The sequence below is a fragment of the Salvelinus alpinus genome, chromosome 10 (genome assembly GCF_045679555.1).
Source record: "Salvelinus alpinus chromosome 10, SLU_Salpinus.1, whole genome shotgun sequence".
NCBI lineage: Eukaryota > Metazoa > Chordata > Actinopteri > Salmoniformes > Salmonidae > Salvelinus > Salvelinus alpinus.
The window spans coordinates 22049541-22075012 of record NC_092095.1 but is presented as its reverse complement, the minus strand read 5'-3'; positions in this window follow the sequence as shown (position 1 = coordinate 22075012).

Below are 25472 nucleotides of genomic sequence, written 5' to 3'. Positions count from 1 at the left end.
GACCACATGTATTTCCTAAAGCCCCAAGCAGTCTTAAAATTGTATTTTTTAACCTCTCTGGGATAGGGTCTAGTTTCCTGAATTTCCGCCTGACTGACGTGCCCAAATTAAACTGCCTGTTACTCAGGCCCAGAAGCCAGGATATGCATATAATTGGTAGCATTGGATAGAAAACACTTTGAAGTTTCTAAAACTGTTAAATCATCACTGTATGTCTAATAAATCATTGTGTGTGTTTATTTAATGAAAATGACTGGAAATACATGTTTTATAATTTATTTCCCTGAGTCTCTTTGGCTGTTGAAATGCTCAGTCTGATCGTGTGTGCGTTAGGAAACAAATGTGAAGATATTCACATTCACAGCCCTGATTGGCTGATAGGATGGCATAGAGCCCCCCACCTTACCCAGATGAACAGTTATTGGTCCATTTATTATCAGATCACAATTGTGATGTCATGATGTGGACCAAAAGTTACATCCCACCTGAACAGGCTGAAATTCCAATCATTTCTTTTCAAACAGGGCATTATCATAATTTTCACAATTTCAGTGTTATTTTGACCTCATAGTGTGGAAATATCTTTTTTTTTTTTTACAGGAAAATCACATTTTCAACTGCACTTCCCCTTTAAAACAAAACCTGTCTTTGTTTTGCTGCAGACTGCAGCTATCTCATATTTTCACTGAACCAAACAGAAGAGGGATGGCATCAAATGTGAACTATGTGGCTTCTCACCACCTCCCCAATTCACTCTCATCCTGTTTATTGTCACACATCGATTTGAGTCATGTATTTGTTCTTTGGTGGGCTAGGGTTTCTGCCACAGTGATCGATTGGCCAGTGGCAGTATACCCTCATGAAAAGGTACTACTGAATTACTACACAATACCTATTCTTGCAGTAGTGACTATGTAGAGACTTGTAGGGTTTGTGTAGGGCTCCCGAGTGGCGCAGCGGTCTAATGCACTGCATCTCAGTGCTAGAGGTGTCACTACAGACCCTGGTTCGATTCCAGGCTGTATCACAACCGGCTGGCTGTGTTTTTGACAATCCTTCATTTAATCATCTTCCATCCCATCTGTAAGCTTAACTTTCCTTTATGTTTTATGAATACTTCATGTCGTTGTTTAACCGTTTACTCGATATAACTTTTTACCAGATCTAAAAGATTGCTAGCCAAAACGGTCTAGTGTTTAGCCTAGCTGTTTGCTAGCCCCATTGAAATGTAACTATGTAGCCTCTATTTTTGTCACGCTAACTAATTAGTATGTACGTTTGCATGCAAATATACAGTAGGTTCATATTGGTATACTTACCCATACTACATACCTCTTTTGACCTGTTGCCAAGGAGGCCCTCGACATAAGAAGACTGGAGGCCATTGTTGGTTAGATTAAAATTGTTTATCAAATGTTTGTCTGTGTCGTTTTACGTGACCTCTGTTAGCAGATGATTGATAATGGCTTATAATTTGTGGTCTCGTGTGCTTGTCTTTATTTTCTAAAAGGTTACGTGGTGGAGAAATGTGGCTGCAACATAAAAGAAGATCTGAAGATAGTTAAGTCAAAGCTGAATAAAGACAAGGCCTCAAAGGGATTAACAAAAGTGTTAATATGTCATTTAATATGTAATTTAATTTTAAAAATGCAATTTACGTTTGTATAATCGTATTATTTATTGTTTGATGATATAATTACAGTTAGAAACTTGATGAAATAACATGTGCACTAGTCTAGTAGTGAAACAAGAAGATGTCAATAGTGGTCTTGACTAGGCAAACAGTAGCAAATGTGTCAGTTTTCAATAGTAATTCAAAAGGGTTTATGTAGGAAATGAAAAAGGATCAGGAGCAATTCAGTAGTGATCAGTAGTGACACAACACTACTATACAAACCAATGGCAGTAGCAATTCAATAGGGATTGAGTAGGCATACAGCACTAATGTGTAGGCATTACGTTGTCATTCAATAGTGAACATGTAGGAATTGTGTAGGTATGTGTAGGTTTTAAGTAGTAGATACCCAAAAGCTTAGTAGTTACACAGTAGTCATTAGTCATTAAGGGAGAATTGTGTAGTGATTTGAATAGGATATATGTAGTGTTCACCAGTAGTCAAACATCAGAATTTATCAGTCATTATTACTGAAATTTCTACTGGTTTACTACACATCTCAATATCAATCAAGTAATAAAACCAGTAGGTTTTGTGTAGATCTTGTGTAGTAGTGATGAGTAGTAATTCAGTAGTACTTTTTCATGAGGGTAGGCAGGGACCACGTTTGCATTTCCGAGGTATGGATTAATATGATCAGGGCCAGGGGTGTGTAAAAAGCCTACCGTTTCCCAATACCTCAAGCTGAAAGCCATTTAATTTGTAATACCACAATTATCCTCCTTTTGCATTGAGTGACCAGTTGACATTTTCTTAGTAATAGTGTGTACGTGGCCCAGGGTGACAATGTAGAAAGGTGGTACAAGAACATTTACCCCAGGTTTCTGATGCATTCTGGGAGACAAATCATATTTATTTTGCCAAAAGGAGAAATACATAGAGTGTAAAGCTGCGTGAACATACCTCAGCGATACAACAAGACATGGGGGTATTTTATGACTAAATTGGGGCGGATGGTGACGAGATAAATGTGTTCAAAGAGATTACATAATAGCTAAGGCACTGATCAATGTTGCGTTCAGAGACATTCTCTCTCAGTGCTCATCCCGAATAGCACTGCTCTCGCACGGCTTAGAGCCTTTCTTTTTTGTGGTAATATGGATAGTTAAAACATGTTGATTATACAGTAAGCCAGAGTGGGATGTTGTCTATCAGTTTGTCTTTTAAGTGGGGTCAACCAGAAGCAATCTGTTCATCAACAGTTGAAGAAATTGACCTGAAACAAGAACACTTGGCCTCACTCTCACCAACTTAACTTACTGTGCAAGACCGCTAATTAGTTGAACTGTGAACATGCAAATAGAGACATAAGTTTAAGTGTTGGGAGTAACACTACCTTTAAGTGTTTGGAGTGGGACTACCTTTAAGTGTTGGGAGTAACACTACCTTTATGTGTTGGGAGTGGGACTATCTTTAAGTGTTGGGAGTGGAACTACGTTTTCAGGTACAATTACAGAATTAAATAGAATATCTCGAAGGCTACAATGTCCTATTGTATGGGACTTGAATCTACTGAGTCACATAAAGGACTTACTGATAAATTGTGTAGACAATTGCATCAAACACCCAATAACAGTGGAGGCTCCTCAGAGGAGGATGAGGATTGTATCAAACACTCATTAAGTCCTAAAATCAAGAGAACTGAACTAAAGTGGCCAATGGAAGATGGGGAAGAGGGGTCATATTGAAATAGCCAAAATTGGCAGCATTGTAGGAAATAGCATCATGGACAGACTGTCATATTTTTGTGCTAGCTTTCAGGATCTCTTTTAGTTTAAAATGAGAGAAAGTTTCAACACAGCCCAAAGCTGAATGAAATATTCATTTTACCTTTGAAAAAAATAACAAATGTGAATCCAAGCCTCCACAGTACAGTCACTGCATGTCAAAGTAGTTTCTACTGCTAATGGAGAGAAATGGATTCATGGAACCTACCGAAAATCACACTTTGGCTGATTAATGATTTATGATGAACTCTCTATCTGTGGCAAAAAACAAACACATAAAAGTACATTTCCATACCCTGTATCTTATACATGCATATAATTTTATTTGAATCAAGGCTATTTCAATCTGGACTCTCACTAATTGGGCGGTAATGGGAAGAAACCTTTCCAAATGGAAGAGGTATACTTCCTCCTTTGCGAACACTGGAAGAAAAAGAGGGGAAGCTGCCATCCCACTCCTCAAAGATATGATGGATCCATCCCATCTATTGCACGATGACCTCTTTCCTCCAGTGATGTGTGGTGAGGTCGGTGGCTGGGTAGGCACTGGCTATTATCAAAGCCAGATTTACTCAAAAACAGTGAAGTGCAGTCAGGTTAGGCAGTGATAATCTAATCTATTTTGTTATTGAATGTTTTTTTCTCAATGATTCTGTTGGTTTTTATGCTGAAAATATATATTTTTGTTGCTAAAACTGCATCAAAACCTAGGGAAAGATGCCAGCGTATTCATGACAGACTCCACCAAAACCATCTAGTAGCCTGGATCCTCTCTTCAAAGTTCAAGGCTGCGTTAAAGGCTACGGAGAGAGTGATCACACAGTCGTCCGGAACATGCATGATTCAGTGTTTGCTTGTCTCAAAGCGAGCATAGAAGTGATTTAGCTCGTCTGGTAGGCTTCCCTTTAGCAGCGAGCTGCTGTGCTTCCCTTTGTAGTCTGTAATAGTTTGCAGGCCCTGCCACATAAGACGAACGTCGGAGCCGGTGTAGTACTGTTCAATCTTAGTCCTGTATTGGCGCTTGGCTTGTTTGATGGTTCGTCTGAGGGCATAACAGGATTTATTATAAGTTTCCGGGTTAGAGTCCTGCAACTTGAAAGCGGCAGCTCTAAACTTTAGCTCAGTGCGAATGTTGCCTATAATCCATGGCTTCTGGTTGGGGTCTGTACGTACAGTCACTGTGGGGATGACGTCCTCGATGCACTTATTGATAAAGCCAGTGACTGATGTACAGTCCTGGGCATAAAGAGTACAGATTATTGTATGGGACAATATACAAAAGTTTTGATAAAAATAATTTGAAAAATATATTGTTCTTGAGTAAATGTATTTGTTTGTTTCTTTTCCTTTTGATGAGAGATGAAAATGTAATGAATTTAAGGTTATCTGTTGATGTAAAAATAGAAATGTACCGATTTTAAGGTTGTGTTATATTTGGGGTGGGGTGGGGTCGCGACAAATTCTTGTGAAAAAAAAGGAAAAAGTGGAAAAAAAAGGAAAAAGTGGGGTCCCCAGAAATTCTGGCGGAAAAAACGGGTCCCCACTGAAAAAGATTGAACACCCCTGCTCTAGAGGTTTGAATGCACTGTGCACAGGTTCGTCTGGGGATACCATTTCATTTAATCCATCTTGTCCAATGTTCTTGTATGAAAATCAGTTTAAGATTTATTAAAATGATCTTAAATGCTGAATTTTAAAAGTTTTGTTGAACTTCTTGAATAATTTTTCTGTCATACCTTCCACTGGTTTCTCTTTTTATTTAACACAATATCTCTTTACCACCCCCATGGATTTAGAAAAACATCCCAAATACACTCATATTGTTTTACAACGAGTCAAGTTTCAAACTGCTTACAAAATGTCAACCATGACACCTTTTGGGAAATGGATTGTCTTTGTACTACTCATGCATGTAGTATCGGCAAATCTCTTCTTCGAAAAGCAATGCAAGCAGAGCACCAAAGAGTTGGCACCAAAGGCATGGCAAACACTGCTGATTGGTGCATTGAAATCTTTGACCTGGGGGCTATTTAGTAATACACCTACTGTACCTTCTCTCAGCTTTGATTCCTATTGGGCATATGTAACGGATGTGAAATGGCTAGCTAGTTAGCGGGTACGCGCTACTAGCATTTCAATCAGTTACGTCACTTGCTCTGAGACTTAAGTAGGGTTTCCCCTTGCTCTGCAAGGGCCGCGGCTTTTGTGGAGCGATGGGTAACGACGCTTCGTGGGTGACTGTTGTTGATGTGTGCAGAGGGTCCCTGGTTCGCGCCCGTGTCGGGGCGAGGGGACGGTATTAAAGTTATACTGTTACATTGGTGCCGTGACCCGGATCACTGGTTGCTGCGGAAAAGGAGGAGGTTGAAAGGGGGGTGAGTGTAACGGTTGTGAAATGGCTAGCTAGTTAGCGGGTACGAGCGATGGGTAACGACGCTTCGTGGGCGACTGTTGTTGATAAGTGCCGAGGGTCCCTGGTTCGCGCCCGGGGCGAGGGGACGGTTTAAAGTTATACTGTTACACATACACTACCGGTCAAACGTTTTAGAACACCTTCTCATTCAAGGGTTTTTCTTTATTTTTACTATTTTCTACTATTTTCTACATTGGAGGATAATAGTGAAGACATCAACACTATGAAATAACACATATGGAATCATGTAGTAACCAAAAAAGTGTTAAACAAATCAAAATATATTTATAGTTGAGATTCTTCAAATAGCCACTAGTTGCCTTGATGACAGCTTTGCACACTCTTGGCATTCTCTCAACCAGCTTTTTATTTTACTAGGCAAGTCAGTTAAGAACAAATTCTTATTTTCAATGATGGCCTAGGAACAGTGGGTTAACTACCTTGTTCAGACACAGAGCGACAGTTTTTTACCTTGTCAGCTCAGGGATTTGATCTTGCAACCTTTCGGTGACAAGTCCAACACTCTAACCACTAGTCTACCTGCCACACCCAGCTTCACCTGGAATGCTTTTCCAACAGTCTTGAAGGAGTTCCCCACATATGCTGAGCCCTTGTTGGCTGCTTTTCCTTCACTCTGCGGTCTAACTCATCCCAAACCATCTCAATTGGGTTTTGGTTGGGTGATTGTGGAGGCTAGGTCTTCTGATGCAGCACCCCATCATTCTTCCTCTTGGTCAAATAGCCCTTGCACAGCCTGGAGGTGTGTTGGGTCATTGTCCTGTTGAAAAACAAATGATAGTCCCACTAAGCCAAAACCAGATGGGATTGCGTATCGCTGCAGAATGCTGTGGTAGCCATGCTGGTTAAGTGTGCTTTGAATTCTACATAAATCACAGACAATGTCACCAGCAAAGCACCCCCACACCATAACACCTCCTCCTCCATGCTTTACGGTGGGAAGTACACATGCAGAGATCCTCCGTTCACCTACACCACGTTTCACAAAGACACAGTGGTTGGAACCATAAATCTCCAATTTGGACTCCAGACCAAAGAACAAATTTCCACCGGTCTAATGTCCATTGCTTGTGTTTCTTGGCCCAAGCAAGTCTCTTCTTCTTATTGGTCTCCTTTACTAGTGGTTTCTTTGCAGCAATTCGACCATGAAGGCCAGATTCACAAGGTCTCCTCTGAACAGTTGATGTTGAGATGTGTCTGTTATTTGAACTATGTGAAGCATTTATTTGGACTGCAATTTCTGAGGCTGGTAACTCTAATGAACTTATCCTCTGCAGCAGAGGTAACTCTGGGTCTTACATTCCAGTGGCGGTTCAGTTTCATCATAGTGCTTGATGGTTTTTGAGACTGCACTTGAAGAAACTTTCAAAGTTCTTGAAATGTTCCATATTGACTCACCTTCATGTCTTAAAGTAATGATGGACTGTCGTTTCTCTTTGCTTATTTGAGCTGTTCTTGCCATAATATGGACTTGTTTTTTTACCAAATAGGGCTATCTTCTGTATACCCCCCTACCTTGTCACAACACAACTGATAGACTCAAACGCATTAATCTCTCTAGGGTAGGGTGCCAAATTCAAAACAACAGAAATCCCATAATTTAAATTCCTCAAACATACATGTATTTTACACCATTTTAAAGATACACTTTAAGCCACAGTGTCCGATTTCAAAAAGGCTTTACGACGAAAGCAAACCAAACGATTATGTTAGGTGAGTGAGTGCCTCTTCACAGAATAACACAGCCATTTTCCAGCCAAGAGAGGATTCACAAAAAGAAGAAATATAGATAAGATCAATCACTAACCTTTGATAATCTTCATCAGATGACACTCATAGGACTTCATGTTACACAATACATGTATGTTTTGTTCGGTAAAGTTCATATTTATATCCAAAATTCTGAGTTTACATTGGCGCCTTACGTTCAGAAGTTCCAAAACATCCTTTGATTTTGCAGAGAGCCACATCAATTTACAGGAATAGTCATAATAAACATTGCTAAAAGATACAACTGTTATGCATGGAATTTTAGATGCACTTCTCCTTAATGCAACCGCTGTGTCAGATTTCAAAAAAGCTTTACGGAAAAAGCAAACCATGCAATAATCTGAGTCGGCGCTCAGAACCCAATCAAGACACAAATATATCCTCTATATTATGCAGTCAACAGAAGTCAGAAGTAACATTATAAATCTTCACTTACCTTTGCTGATCTTCGTCGGAATTCACTCCCAGGACTCCCACTTCCACAAGAAATGTTCGTTTTGTTCGGTAATGTCCATCATTTTTGTTCAAATAGTTACTTTTGTTTGCACGTTTGGTAAACAAATCCAAAGTCACGAAGCGCGTTCACTCAGTAGAAACATGTCAAACGATGTATTGAATCAATCTTTAGGATGTTTTTAACATAATTCTTCAATAATGTTCCAACCGGAGAATTCCTTTGTCTTCAGAAAAGCAAATGGAACGGGAGCAAACTCTCATGTGAACGTGCATGGTCAGCTCGTGGCTGCTGGCAGACCTCTGACTCATTCCCGTCTCATTTGCTCGCACTTCACAGTAGAGGCATCAGACAACGCTCTAAAGACTGTTGACAGTGGAAGCCTTAGGAAGTGCAACATTACCAATATCCCACTGTATCTTCAATAGGAGCTGAGTTGAAAACCCACCAACCTTAGATTTCCCACTTCCTGGTTGAATTCTTTCTCAGGTTTTTGCCTGCCATCTGAGTTGTGTTATACTCACAGACATCATTCAAACAGTTTTAGAAACTCCAGAGTGTTTTCTATCCAGATCTACTAATGATATGCATATTCCAGCTTTTATGGCTTTGTAGCAGGCCGTTTACTCTGGGCATGCTTTTCATCCGGACGTGAAAATACTGCCCCCTACCCCAAAGAAGTTAAGAAGGAAATAAATTCCACAAATTAACTTTTAACAAGGCACACCTGTTAATTGAAATGCATTCCAGGTGACTACCTCATGAACCTGATTGAGAGAATTCCAACAGTGTACATAGCTGCCATCAAGCCAAAGGGTGGCTATTTGAAGAATCTCAAATATAAAATATATTTTGATTTGTTTAACACATTCCATATGTGTTATTTTATAGTTTTGATGTCTTCACTATGTTTCTAAAATTTAGAAAATAGTTTTTTTTTTGAAAGTACATTGAATGTGTTGGTGTTTTAAAACTTTTGAGCGATAGTGTAGGTCCACTGGCTATTGAAGAAAACAAGCAGATAAGAATTTTCACATCATCTACTCATGTATCAAAAAGTAGACAAATTAATTGCAGTAGATCTTCATGATCGTGACTTGAAACCACAAAGCAGACTGTTATTTTATGGATTGCCAAGACTAAACAGGAATCCTGTGCTTGAGCAAAGTGTCTTTAGTGTCTACACTGTCACTTCAGTTTCCATAACTAAGTGGGAGATGAGTGTATGAGGAGGCAACTGCATCCAGGAAGCCATTATGGTTCCCTAAGGTGCCATTAGGGAGCTTAGAGAGCAACAGCAGTGGAAAGGAAGATGGCTGTTACTCACCTTGAAGATGGCACCACTGACTAATAAGTGAAGAGCATAAATTATTCTGATGAGAGATGAGTTGCTCCAAAAGTATTTCCTAATAGGTACAGGTGATGAGTGGACATAAACCCATCCATGGGTATTGAGATAATGACATTTACAACATAACAGAGTTGTACATACAAATGCATGTTCAGGATCATGATTTGACCTGCTGTTTTGTAATGCAATCCAATTTACCTTGGAAAGACTTCGTACAGTAGCAATGTTTGTCTTGTATTCATTTGCATACTCAGCACTATGCTGTCAGTCTCTTTATCCAGCTTAGAGGAAATGGTCAATTACATTACTTGTTTCAATGCTAAACATGTTTCAGTGGTAAATCAATGTTGTCCTGTGGGATTTGAACATGCAAAGCTAAATAGTCATTTGAGGTCCAATTTATGCCCTCCTCAAGGCTACTCTATTGTAGCACTTTGCTAAAAATCATATTCTCCATATGTCTACATTGTATAGCAGGGTTGGTCAACCCTCCTCCTGGAGAACTAGCCTTATTCAGGATGTTGCTCCAGCAACACTCCAACACACCTGATTCAGGATGTTGCTCCAGTCCTGCTCTAACCCACCTGATTCAGGATGTTGCTAAAGTCCTGCTCTAACCCACCTGATTCAGGATGTTGCTCCAGCAGCACTCTAACCCACCTGATTCAGGATGTTGCTCCAGCAGCACTCTAACCCACCTGATTCAGGATGTTGCTCCAGTCCTGCTCTAACACACCTGATTCAGGATGTTGCTCCAGCAGCACTCCAACACACCTGGTTCAGGATGTTGCTCCAGCAGCACTCTAACCCACCTGATTCAGGATGTTGCTCCAGCAGCACTCTAACACACCTGATTCAGGATGTTGCTCCAGCAGCACTCTAACCCACCTGGTTCAGGATGTTGCTCCAGCAGCACTCTAACCCACCTGATTCAGGATGTTGCTCCAGCAGCACTCTAACCCACCTGATTCAGGATGTTGCTCCAGCAACACTCCAACACACCTGATTCAGGATGTTGCTCCAGCAGCACTCTAACCCACCTGATTCAGGATGTTGCTCCAGTCCTGCTCTAACACACCTGATTCAGGATGTTGCTCCAGCAGCACTCCAACACACCTGGTTCAGGATGTTGCTCCAGCAGCACTCTAACCCACCTGATTCAGGATGTTGCTCCAGTCCTGCTCTAACACACCTGATTCAGGATGTTGCTCCAGTCCTGCTCTAACCCACCTGATTCAGGATGTTGCTCCAGTCCTGCTCTAACCCACCTGATTCAGGATGTTGCTCCAGTCCTGCTCTAACACACCTGATTCAGGATGTTGCTCCAGTCCTGCTCTAATACACCTGATTCAGGATGTTGCTAAAGTCCTGCTCTAACACACCTGATTCAGGATGTTGCTAAAGTCCTGCTCTAACCCACCTGATTCAGGATGTTGCTCCAGTCCTGCTCTAACCCACCTGATTCAGGATGTTGCTCCAGTCCTGCTCTAACACACCTGATTCAGGATGTTGCTCCAGCAACAGTCTAACACACCTGATTCTACCAATCAGCTACTTTTCAGGGCCTTTATTAGCTGTATTAGGTGTGTTAGAGCAGGGCTGGAGCAAAATCCTGCATACTAAGTAGCTCCCTTGTCTATAGGAACAATTTAAGGCATACAACTGATTGAAATTAGCCAGAAGACAACCAGCAGATCTGCCAATAACGGATCTCTGAACAATATTACAACCACTGCCATGTGAAGCACAATCTATTTGAGTGACTAACTGTGTTATTACACTAGCTTGAATAGCTGTTAACCAATTAAATCCTATGGCCTAATATCTGGTATAATCTTATGGGAATATATAGTCTTTCACCCACCCACCTACACAGAGGGAGCAGTAAGGAGTGTCCTGGGAGGCAGAAGATGTCAGGGGACATGAAAGGATTTCAGGGAAGTGAATCCTGGATAACTTCGGGTCAGTTTCCAGGCCCTCATGTTTATATTCAGAAGGTTATCAGGTACAAGAGGGCTCCTGAGATTTAAATCATTAATGGAAATAAACCCTTAGTTCTGCGAAATCATAGGAATTAAAATATATGAGATTTACAGCAGTTTGGTTAGCCAAAAAAAAATTGTACCCTGCCTTGGTTAAGTTGCCAAGTTGTGTTGGTGATACAAGGATATGTAGTCCTGAAAAGTCACTCAAAAGCCTATTTTTATTGCACTGAGTTTCTGCTTCATCCACACCTTAACTGTGATTGGCTGCTAGGTTAGTGAGGATTGGTTGGATAGGGGCTATGGGGATACCACACTCTTCAAATTTAATACAGTCCAAGATCTGTGACATATCATCATAACACCCACATGAAACATAAAACTAATTTCAATCAGAACAAAATGTCAACTAAAGACAAACTCCAATCCCCAGATCAACAGAAATCTCACAGTAACCTTTTCACAAGGTGGTCGCTCAATATTATTGCATTGAACCTTTTCAATTCAGCTTTTCTGTGACAGCTGTCCTACTTCTGTCGACATGGCACTTATTAAGACAAAGGATTACAGTAGGTAGGTATAATTCCAGACACTGCTCACGTCCAATAAAAATATAGTATTCATCACATTTTAACTGACATTATGTCCAGTTAGAATGTCAAGATTAACTTTCAAAACCTAGCAGCATGTAAAGTCAGTTTGGCCATTACTGGACAATCAATTGATGGCCGCTTAACAACTGATTAGTTCAAAATGTCATCTGAGGATGTGACTAGACAGTAGGTACAGTATGCATCCCTCTCTTGACCAATGAAGGGGAGCTCTTGCCCAGAGCCATATATTTAGATCTAAATATATGGCTCTGGTCTTGCCCATGCTCAGTCACTGTAGCAGAGCTCTCAGAACATCTTGACAGATGCTGATTTGAAGAGTATCAAAGAGTGTACCTTGGAACACAAGATAACACTGTATAATGGAGGCTTTACTATATGAGAAAACTTGAAAAACAAGACAAGACTGTCAGTCGGAAGACTCAAAATTCTCCTTCTTTACCCTGCCGTAGTTGAAAGATTTCTAGAATTTGTATTTATTCTGCCATGACTATGCTATGTATTCAATTTGAAATGTGATTCAATCTCATCTTGTCAGTTAGCTACACTACATGGCATTTGTTGTAGTTTTTCACCCAATCAGCCTCTTGATTGGATAGTGGTCAATACCAGATAGTGCTGAGTGATTAGTGCTTTTTGAAGTCGGTTCGGTTTCAGTTCGATTATTTTTTAAATAATCCCGGTTTTCTAAGTAGATTTTTTTGTGGGGGGACATTAAATGCACTATGCATTATGAGGGTTGAAGGCTGTAACACAGAATAAAACAATCAATAAAAGTCCCATGATGGTAGTGACTGCCCATTACTGCTTATCACTTATTAACAATAATTTATTCACATTACTTTAAAGCTTTACTTTAATAAAATATTTGTTTTATTTGATGACTTTATTATTTCATTCCAAGGCATCATCTCATCTCTATAGAGCTGCTGCCTATGCTGTCTGACAAAATCACAATTTTAGTAGTTCTTCAAAGTAAATAAGGCAGTTTTATGACTTCTGAATACCAACTATCAATCCCTCTTGATTGCGCGTTCTCTTAGTCTCTGTGTCTGCTCTGCACAGACCGGACAAGTTTAAGCAGGCCCACAATGGATTATGGCGGTGATCCCAAACTAGGGTTGAGGAGCAGGAGGATTTCCAAAATCCTGAAGAAAAAATATATATACAAAAAAAAATTATAATACCGTATTTGTATCTCAAAATCATTGTAAGCTTAATCTAAATTAAAATTATTCAAATTTAAAAGATACAATTCAACCAGAGAGCGCCCTTAGATCACTCGACCATCGTACTTGAATCATTCCCATGGTGAATGGCTAGGCCCGCTACTCTATGAAACAACACACTATTGCAGAGACTTTAATATTACTGGCCGCAATTTATATGGAAACTTACATAAATACCTTTATCAGATAACACTGTTAAACAAAGAATTGATGCTATTGCTAGCAACTAAGAGGAAACTGACAGAACAACTCAAAAAGCTTATGGTCTCCATATGGACGCATTGTATGATACACCGAGAGCAACTGGCGGCAAAAGAGCTGAGCACAGAACTCGGAGATATACTGCAGCAGGTAACTTTGATTGTAAACTACATCAAACCACATCCACTGCACGCACGCCTGTTTGCAAAACTAGATATGGGATCAGCGCAAGACAATGTTCTATTTCACACCAAGGCTTGGTGGTTATCGAGGGGGAGGCTTGGTGGTTATCGACGGGGCAGGCTTGGTGGTTATCGAGGGGGGAGGCTTGGTGGTTATCGAGGGGGGAGGCTTGGTGGTTATCGAGGGGGGAGTGTTGGAAAGATTTTTCGCATTGAGAGAGGAACTGTTGTCGTTCACAACAGATTAAGAAAAAGACTTGGTTAGCTTTCTGTGTAATGAAAAGAAAACGTGTCACCTTGCCTATGTAACAAACATATTTGGGAAACTGAACGCACTAAACGTAAGCATGCAGGGGAAATACAAAAACATTCCACAGATGAGTGACAGAATCAGTGGTTTCAGAGGCAAGATTTCTTATTGGAGAGCTTTTCAGAAGAGAACCATGCACTCTTCCCTCGGCTGTGCATGTTTCTAACAGAAAACAGCATCAATACGTGTCCAACACGAGCGATGACTGCTCACCTCCACCTCCAATTGGGACCTACTTCCCAATCCGTTTGACTTTGATCCTGGCTCAGTTGACATGCTGGTACTAAGTGTAATCGAACAGCTGATCAAGCGGTCATGTGACCGAATGCATTCCCGTGTCACTACGGAGGAGTTTTGGTTCCTGACTCAAAGGGAATACCCTGCCGTCTCTCCACAACTGGGAACTCTGAAATCTCTTACTTCCGACTTCAGTGCGTTCAAGAAAACCGGTAACTCTGAAAAAAAAATTGCTCCGACTGGGAAAATTATTTTGAATAGTCATCCACCTCGTATTTTTCAGGGTTCCCAGTTGTATTTAAAATACAATCAGTGCTCTCGTCTGCATTGAAACCAAATATCGATCCAGGTTGGATGTGACAGCAGAGATGAGGTGCCATGCCCCCTGATTTTGAGAAGCTCCGATGCGACATGCCTCAAGCATAACCATCTCATTAGTGGTGGGATAAGATATATTTTGTCTGACTCATTTGAATGTCATAGGCCCACATTAAAAGTATGTGTTGTTGAGTTGAGAAGACAATCAGAAATATTCTTAGAATGTTTTTTAATTGGCTGCCATAGCCCCAAATGAAAAAGTCAACATTGGCTGTTAATTACATTTTTTTTTTCACATGGTTGGGGTCGCAATAATTTTGCGATATCAAAATGGGGTCGTGGGCCAAAAATGTTTGGGAACCCGTGGATTATGGCCATTGTAGTTAATTACCACGTTTTCTGCTATAACCTATGTACAGTGGATTTGAAAAGTCTTCAGACCTCTTCCCTTTTTCCACATTTTGTTACATTACAGCCTTATTCTAAAATGGATCAAATGTATGTTTTCCTTATCAATCTACACAAAATACCCCATAATGACAAAGCGAAAACAAATGTATCAAAAATGTTAAACACGAATGCCGTATTTAGATAAGCATTCAGACCCTTTGCTTGAGCTTACGTAGATGCATGCTATTTCCATTGATCATCCTTGAGATATTTCTACAACTTGTTAGAGTCCATCTGTGGTAAATTCAATTGATTGGACATGATTTGGAAAGGCACACAGCTGTCTATATAAGGTCCCACAGTTGACAGTGCATGTCAGAGCAAAAACCAAGCCATGAGGTCGAAAGGAATTGTCCGTAGAGCTCAGAGACAGGATTGTGTTGGCACAGATCTGGGGAATGGTATCAAAACATTTCTTCAGCATTGAAGGTTCCCAAGAACACAGTGGCCTCCATCATTCTTAAATGAAAAAAGTTTAGAACCACCAAGACTCTTCCTAGAGCTGGTCTCCCTGCCACACTGAGCAATCGGGGGAGAAGGGCCTTGGTCAGGGAGGCGACCAAGAACCCGATGGTCACTCTGACAGAGCTCCAGAGTTCCTCTGTGGAGATGGGAGAACATTCCAGAAGGACAACCATCTCTGCAGCCCTCCACCAATCAGGCCTTTATGGTAGAGTGGCCAAAAAATATTCTCTGGTCTGATGAAACCAAGATTAAACTCTTTGGCCTGAATGCCAAGCGTCACGTCTGGAGGAAACCTGGCACCATCCCTACAGTGAAGCATGTTGGTGGCAGCATCATGCTGTGCAGATGTTTTTTAACGGCAGGGACTGGGAGACTAGTCAGGATCGAGGGAAAGATGAATGGAGCAAAGTACAGAGAGATCCTTGATGAAAACCTGCTCCAGAGCGCTCAGGACCTCAGACTGGGGTGAAGTTTCACCTTCCAACAGGACAACGACTCGAAGCACACAGCCAAGACAATGCAGCAGTGGCTTCGGGACAAGTCTCTGAATGTCCTTGAGTGGCCCAGCCAGAGCCCGGACTTGAACCCTATCAAAAATCTCTGGAGAGACCTGAAAATGGCTGTGCAGCGACGCTCCCCATCCAACCTGACTGAGCTTGAGAGGATCTGCAGAGAAGAATGGGAGAAACTCCCCAAATACAGGTGTGCCGAACTTATAGAGTCATACCCAAGAAGACCCGAGGCTGTAATTACTGACAAAAGTGCTTCAATAAAGTTCTGAGTAAATGGTCTGAATACTTATGTAAATTAGATATTTTCGTTTTTTATTTTTCATACATTTGCAAAACTTTCTTAAAGCCTGTTTTTGCTTTGTCATTATAGGGCATTGTGTGCAGATTGATGAAGGGGGGGGAAAACTATTTAATACATTTTAGGAAAAGGCTGTAATGTAACAAAATATGCAAAAGGTCTAGGGTTCTGAATACCTTCCGAATGCACTGTACATCGGACAGTTCAGGCTTGATCGGATTTATCTCTACAGAAACTGCACATTGAGCTCACAGAAAGAAAAAAAACCTGGAATTTAAATAATTAAACCGACGTTGGTCAATTAGTTGTTTAAAAAAACAAAATATTGCTCAGCACTAATACCAGATCAAAACACACTTCAGCGTGACAAACAATTAATTTATCCAGAGAACACAGGCAGAGAAAACAGCTATGTATTTGTGGTTGATTTCATAAAGTAAGTGTCTGAGGTCATAAGTTGTTGTTCAATCCCGCTTGGCAACGAGTATATAATAAATCGACCAATGAGTGAAAATTTTGAAATATTATTATTTATTTTGAATTTTTTTACATTTTACATTTTACAGTTCAGCAGGTAGGTTACTCAAACTTAAACTATAAGAAGGAAAAACCAAGGAGGCTGAAGGAAATTATCTTCATTTAATGTCATGCTTGGATTAATACACAAAGTGCATAAAGTACTGAAAAGAAGAGCATAATGTTTTACTGCCTATGCAATCATCAGTGCTATAATGTTATTTCAGAAATAACATGAAGGTAAACTTTTCATTTGAGCTCCACCTCATCTCTTAGTTAGATGAAGCATCTTATCTCATAGTCATTTCAAACAATTAAAATTACCTCACTTAGCATGCAAGTCTTGCCAAGCTTTTCGCTAAGGATGTAACGGCTCTATCAGTACTTGTTCTTTCAAAGAGCACCTGTTTACTATGGAGAAAGGGATCCATTCTTCTTCATGTTTAAAGTTAAAATATCAACAAAGCCTTATGAATTAAAAGAAAATTAGGAAAGATTTCCACCAAGTATGCATTCTATTACCCGTAGCGTAAAACAACAAAAATTGCATTTATTGTTTATAAATTGTTGTTTACTTCAAGCAACAACAATACAGTGCATTCGGAAAGTATTCAGACCCCTTGACTTTTTCCAAATTTTGTTACGCTACAGCCTTATTCTAAAATTGATTAAATAGTTGTTTTCCCTCATCAATCTACACACTATACCCCATTAAAAAAAGGATTTTAGAATAAAAAATAAATAAATAAATGAAATATCACATTTACGTAAGTATTCAGACCCTTTACTCAGTACCTCAGTACCTCAGTACCGCTTTCAAGGTGCGCGACTCTAACCTGGAAGCTTACACGAAATCCTGCTATTCCCTGCGACGAACCATCAAACAGGCAATGCGTCAGTACAGGGCTAAGATTGAATCATACTACACCGGCTCCGACGCTTGTCTTATGTGGCAGGGCTTGCAAACTATTACAGACTACAAAGGGAAGCACAGCCGCGAGCTGCCCAGTGACACAAGCCTACCAGACGAGCTAAATCACTTCTATGCTCGCTTCGAGGCAAGCAACACTGAGGCATGCATAAGAGCATCAGCTGTTCCGGATGACTGTGTGATCACGCTCTTATAAGGGATTTGCGTCAATTCAAATCTGGTATCAGGACAAAATGTGATTCAGAGTCACCGAATATACTTTAAGTATTTTTATTAAACTCAAGCGATAAATGGTAAATGCAATATTCGTATATACAGGTTATCTGTATCACCTCGCAGGGCAGAACAGAGAACTGGCAGGATGTAAGTAAACAGCTGTTCTTATACTGTGACAGACTACTTCCAACCCATCTGTTGGCCTATCACAGTAGAGGCTGAGCGTGGTTTAAACTCTGCTCAGCCTATCACCGGCGCTCAGGCTAGTCCCAGCCTCTTTGCGCTCTTTGGTGTCCCGGCGCTGTTGCTGTGTAGATTACGCTCCCTCACCACAGAGACTGAGGTCAGATAGCTTTGTAACATTGTCTGAGCTATTTGCACCTGCATACAGAGCACACTGTTCTCGCTCAAGGCTAAGCACAGCTTCCCAGCACACTTATCTGGGGCTAACTGTTACTTCCAGCACACACACACAGACACCCAGGCGCCCAGGCCAACAGTTGCTAATATTCAATCACATGTGATATAGCATTGGGTTATAGTGCAATAAACACAAATCCTAACACTCTCCGTAGCCGACGTGAGTAAGACCTTTAAACAGGTCAACATACACAAGGCTGCGGGGCCAGACGGATTACCAGGATGTGTGCTCACATCAAAACCATTATCCCAGAAACCCTAGACCCACTCCAATTTGCATACCGCCCAAACAAATCCACAGATGATGCAATCTCTATTGCACTCCACACTGCCCTTTCCCACCTGGACAAAAGGAACACTTATGTGAGAATGCTATTCATTGACTACAGCTCAGCGTTCAACACCATAGTACCCTCAAAGCTCATCACGAAACTAAGGATCCTGGGATGAAACACCTCCCTCTGCAGCTGGATCCTGGACTTCCTGATGGGCCGCCCCCGGGTGGTGAGGGTAGGTAGCAACACATCTGCCATGCTGATCCTCAACACTGGAGCTCCCCAGTGGTGCGTGCTCAGTCCCCTCCTGTACTCCCCTGTTCACCCACGACTGCATGGCCAGGCACGACTCCAACACCATCATTAAGTTTGCAGATGACACAACAGTGGTAGGCCTGATCACCAACAACGATGAGACAGCCTATAGGGAGGAGGTCAGAGACCTGGCCCGGTGGTGCCAGAATAACAACCTATCCCTTAACGTAACCAAGACTAAGGAGATGATTGTGGACTACAGGAAAAGGAGGACCGAGCACGCCCCCATTCTCATCGACAGGGCTGTCGTGGAGCAGGTTGAGCGCTTCAAGTTCCTTGGTGTCCACATCAACAACAAACTAGAATGGTCCAAACACACCAAGACAGTCGTGAAGAGGGCACGACAAAGCCTATTCCCCCACAGGAAACTAAAAAGATTTGGCATGGGTTCTAAGATCCTCAAAAGGTTCTACAGCTGCAACATCGAGAGCATCCTGACTGGTTGCATCACTGCCTGGTACGGCAATTGCTCGGCCTCTGACCGCAAGGCACTACAGAGGGTAGTGCGTACGACCCAGTACATCACTGGGGCTAAGCTGCCTGCCATCCAGGACCTCTACACCAGGCGGTGTCAGAGGAAGTCCCTAAAAATTGTCAAAGACCCTAGCCACCGCATGGCAAGCGGTAGCGGAGTGCTAAGTCTAGGACAAAAAGGCTTCTCAACAGTTTTTACCTCAAAGCCATAAGACTCCTGAACAGGTAATCAAATGGCTACCCGGACTATTTGCATTGTGGGCCCCCCCCAACCCCTCTTTTTACGCTGCTGCTACTCTCTTTTTATCATATATGCATAGTCACTTTAACTATACATTCATGTACATACTACCTCAATTGGGCCGACCAACCAGTGCTCCCGCACATTGGCTAACCGGGCTACCTGCATTGTGCAAGATAACACAAACTATTGAAATGTGTCACGTGGCATACAGGAATAACATTGTCCTATATGTTACCGACTGTGTTTTGAACCTTGGTCGTCTGCTGGATTCAAGACAATTGGACAACTGAGTGTAACCGATGTGAAATGGCTAGCTAGTTAGCGGTGGTACGCGCTAGCAGCCTTTCAGTCGGTGACGTCACTTGCTCTGAGACCTTGAAGTAGTGGTTCCCCTTGCTCTGCAAGGGCCGCGGCTTTTGTGGAGCGATGGGTAACGATGCTTTGTGGGTGACTGTTGTTGATGTGTGCAGAGGGTCCCTGGTTCGCGCCCGGTTCGGGGCGAGGGGACGGACTAAAGTTAAACTGTTACATTGATGCTGTTGCGCCGGATCACTGGTTGCTGCGGAAAAAGGAAGAGGTCGAAAGGGGGGTGAGTGTAACCGATGTGAAATGGCTAGCTAGTTAGCGGTGGTGCGCGCTAATAGTGTTTCAATCGGTGACGTCACTCGCTTTGAGACCTTGAAGTAGTGGTTCCCCTTGCTCTGCAAGGGCCGCGGCTTTTGTGGAACGATGCTTCGTGGGTGACTGTTGTTGATGTGTGCAGAGGGTCCCTGGTACGCGCCTGGGTCGGGGCGAGGGGACGGACGAAAGTTAAACTGTTACATTGATGCTGTTGACCCAGATCACTGGTTGCTGCGGAAAAGGAGGAGGTCGAAAGGGGGGTGAATGTAACCGATGTGAAATGGTTAGCGGTGGTGCGCGCTAGCAGCCTTTCGGTCGGTGAGGTCACTTGCTCTGAGACCTTGAAGTAGTGGTTCCCCTACGGCCTTTGTGGAGCGATGGGTAACGATGCTTCGTGGGTGACTGTTGTTGATGTATGCAGAGGGTCCCTGGTTCGCGCCCGGGGCGAGGGGATGGACTAAAGTTAAACTGTTACATGAGGTAAAACCTAGGCCTACTCTCTTTTTTTTGCAGACATTAAACAAAATTGCACATTATGTTATTGCATTATATGCAACCGAAATTAAACAACACAATGATTTATTATTATAATATAACAATCCCAATGTCTCTGGGCAAGGAACCTGTTATTAGAGTGAAACGCTGTTACACATTCATCATTTATGTCTGTGATTTTGAAATTAATTTGATGCAATGTATTCAGTTTGAGGTCAGTTGCAGCTCATAGTACAACAAGCATTGTATGACTTTGAGTTAAAACATTATGCGATATTAGAGTTCTTCTCTTAAACTTTTACACTCCAGGGGTTTGATTCAGGAATATCTACCATAGACATTATGAAATCCAGTCAAAGACACATAGCACTGGTGCATTATGAATGGGCCCTGACCATTGCGCTTCACGTTTTTACTGACCACATGATCAGATCTAAATCAAGGGTTTTCCCAGGCAGGTTATGTGGTCAAGAACATTTCAGGGAGCTATGGATACAGTATGCTGTCTGTAGAACTCTCAGAAGTACCCATGCTTTTATTGAGCATTTGCATTATTAAAAGGAATAGTGATCTGCTTCATTGTTCTTTCATTTACGCTTGACAACCTTTAAAGTCAAATAGATAGCCAATTTAGGTCCCCACACAACTGAAATAGGTCTGATTTCCCAAGAGACAAGCCCCTATCGTCCACCCATGCATGTAGGTGTTGCCATCAGCTAAAGTCATAGTCTGACTGTTTTGTTTTTCTTTCAGCAGAGAACAATAACGTTCAGGCGACATTTCTTTATCCCCTGTGTGTAAAGCAGGCTAGTGTTAGTCTACCATGGGAAACCCAGAGCTGAGCCCCCCTCCGGGGATATGGATTCAGGACCATGAAGATATTCCATTTGATAGTCCCCATGCTGTATGATACTCTGCCTGTTTCCCCACACTGTGAAAATACAGTATTACAGGACAACAAGAAGAAAGAGAGTTAAAAAAAAGTATTGTAGGGGTGAGCGGCGGTAAGAAAAGAGGATGATAAAAGTGCAAATAGAATGCCATGGTATCATTTCAAATGCTTTAACTGCGCTTGATTGAGCTTGTTTGGCGCAATTGAACAAATGGAGCAGAATCAATCAAGCGCTCAAAGTTATCTGTTATTATCACTATTGATAACTTGTTTTAACCAACACAATCTCAAACTCAATTAGTGCAAATATGTACAAAAGGTATTTCAGCAAATTTTGTGCATTTTTGTGCGTATTTGTGTGGCTTAATTCTTGTGAAAATACACCACAGGAGATTGGTTGCACCTTAATTACGGAGGACGGGCTCATGGTAATGGCTGGAGCGAATAGGGGGAATTTTATCAAATACATCAAACACATGGTTTCCATGTTACAGCCATTCCTCCCCTCAGCAGCCTCCACTGAAATACACAAAAGTTTGTGTGACTTAATTCATAGGAAAATACATTTTTGCGGGGCAAATTTTGTTTATAAAAATTAAGTTATTGGAGCAATGCATTTTGGGCAATGGTGTTCTACACTGCCTTTTTTGTATCTCACATTTATTTATATATACTGTATATATATATAAAAAAAATGTTAACAACAGAATATTGTTTTCAACCAGTTTGTCACTGAAATATTTATAATATAATAGTAGCCTTACATTTTATTTGAATGTTTATTAATGCCATTGCTGTTTTCTATGCTTGTTTTTGCTTTATACTGTGGGATACTGGTGCTATGTCGTATTTTATAAGGGTTGCCAGATTGGAGTAAAAGCTGTATTTGTCCGTTTTTTTGTTTGTTGGGGGGGTCAATTAAGGTATTTGATTGGGGAATGGGGATACGTTTTCATGATGGGAAATTAATTAATCAATAACTAAAATATACCAAAAACGATTTAGTCCAATCAGCGTACATGTAAGCTAAATATGATGTGGCTGTCCATTGTTCTGATTTCTAAGTGTGTGTGTATGTGTGTGTGTGCATGTGCGTGTGTGTGTGTGTGTGTGTGTGTGTGTGTGTGTGTGTGTGTGTGTGTGTGTGTGTGTGTGTGTGTGTGTGTGTGTGTGTGTGCGTGTGCGTGTGCGTGTGTGTTTGCGTGTGCGTTTGAGCAAGTAGAAAAACATGTTGACCCCACACTACTTGTAGAGAAACGTCAATGCCATCCTCCTCTCTATCATGTTGACGAAATGGTCTATTACTCTCTCATACAGTAAACGCTTTAATTTTATGTTGTCCTAGGCTACCTGGCTAAAATGCTTGCTTGCTAGCCTAACTTCCATTCATGGGCAACGTTAGCTAGTTAACATTAACACATCCAGCTACATATTGAACTTCCATCCTCTGAGGCCAGGGGCAAAACAATCTATGAATTAATGGTTGGATCAGAATCGCCGTTATAATCATTGGTCAGTACGGAGAATTTATTTTTTAAATCCCTTTCTCCATCCATGGCTAATTTACAAAAGGGCCAATTTTAGCTAGCTAGCTTGCTAGCCACCGGAGGACAACAACATAATGAGATGCAACAATTCAAGTTGTTTCTGTCAATGACTTATGCTCTCAATAAGATTTGATAGGAGTGACGGCAAAATCCAAGCTGGCTTCCCTTGACACTTTTTTTTGTGCGCCAGGACCATTCACAGTAGAGCTTGCTCAGTTTAGCTCAATGCTGGTTAGCAAATTTTGTATACTTTTTTATCAAGGGAGGTCAAAGCCTCCCAGGCCTCCTTTGCATTCAATGCTATGAGCGGCAACAATGTCACACTCGTTTGGACCTGACAGCATCAGATACTGTAGATGTCTACACGTAGAGAGACAGGGGGGCGCTGTTTCGCTCGCTCCTTCTTCTGTGAGATAGATTAAGCCTCCTGCGAATGAAGGAAAATTATGAAACACAGAGAGACGAAAGATACACTATTTTATTTCTAGTCTTTTTTTTCTTGGTCAATTTTTTGAAGAAGCCTGATACATGCCACTGCCTGGATTGCAGTTGAGATTACATTAAAAGTACATTGTCCAAGTGATCAATGTCGTTTGAGATTCTGTACAGATTATTACAGCAATTGTGAAGATCTCCACAGACCTGTGACGACCTATGCATGTTATCTTGAACATGCAGGCTTTCTATGATTACGTAAGAATACGTATAGTTACATTAACCTCAAAATGTGGCCATGGATGGGTAATTCTTTTTAAGGTTACTTTAGGCTATCTACCATATTTCAAAAGTTATATTGAATTGTGTTTGGTTGACAACACAACCAAATATCAACATTTTAAAGATGTATCTTCTGCTTGGATAGTTCCATTTGTGCCACTGACTTAGTCTGGCTTTAATTACAGTTTGTCTACAAATGAATAATTTATATGTTGGATTAATTTCTCCATCTCAATCAAAAATCATAGTTAAAGAATAGGACTAAATTAAATAAAACTTGAAATGCATTTTAAGTACATTTTGATTTGATTTAGTTCTCAATCTAATGTATTTTCCACTTACATTCCACGTCACAATACAATGACAAATTATGTTGAAACAACATTGATTCAACCAGTTTGTGCCCAGTGGGTACTTACTAATTAGCATGCTCACTTAACTTAATGTAAATAGTGTTTTGCTACATTGGCAAACAGTTGTTAGTATAAATCACAATGAGTGGCGCAACCACCCACCAGAAAAGGATTATTTTCAGATGTGTCCATGTAGTGAAATGTAAAATTGTTCTTGTAAACAACTCATTCAAGCTCCCACATGTTATGGCTCACACATTGTTTCACTATGAATATCCTCCATGTGAAAAGAACTTCTCCCAGTTTCTGCCCACAGCTGGACTGTAATCCTGTAGAAGGGAGTGTGACCGTGTTGTTTCCATGGCAATAATGTTATGAGACGGCGTCTGGTTGGAGGTGCAGGAAGCAGCACAGATGCCTTTGCTTACAAAGCAAACACACGCTTTCTCTTCATTGTTACAAAATGCTGCAGTGTTTGAATATGAGAAATGCGGCAGTGTTTTGGACGTTCTTCGAAGTAAGCAACAAAACCTGTGTGATAGAGCTAAATTGATGATTGATAAGGACCCCTATATGAATAAACCCTAAAAACTGTAAAAACAACAGGGTGTTCTGGGTTCGAGTCCTGGCTCTGTCGCAGCTGGCCGTGACCGGGAGACCCATGGGGCGGCGCACAATTGGCCCAACATCGTCCGGGTTACGGGAGGGTTTGGCCGGCAGGGATGTCTTTGTCTCATCGCGCACTAGCGACTCCTATGGTGGGCCGGGCGCAGTGCATGCTGACACAGTCGCCAGGTGTAAAGGTGTTTCCTCCGATACATTGGTGCGGGTCAAGTGGGCATTGTGTCAAGAAGCAGTGTGGCTTGGTTGGGTTGTGTTTTGGAGGACGCATGCCTCTCAACCTTCGCCTCTCCCAAGTCTGTACGGGAGTTGCAGCGATGAGACAATACTGTAACTACCAATTGGATACCATGAAATTGGGGAGATAAAGGGGTAAAAAATAATAATAATAAACGACAGGATGAAAATGAGTATAGATTATTTGTTTGAGCTTAGGTCACACTGTTTCATGAGATGTTTAGTTGTGGGCATTGTCTCAAGCAGCATAAATCAATGCATTGAACAATGTCAAACTATGAGATTGCTATTAAAGTTGTGCATTTAAAAATTCTTCTTCTTCTTCTTTATACAGCATGATGGAACTAAGGGATTAATCTGACTAATCGAATTAACCAATTTTCACACTTTCGGCT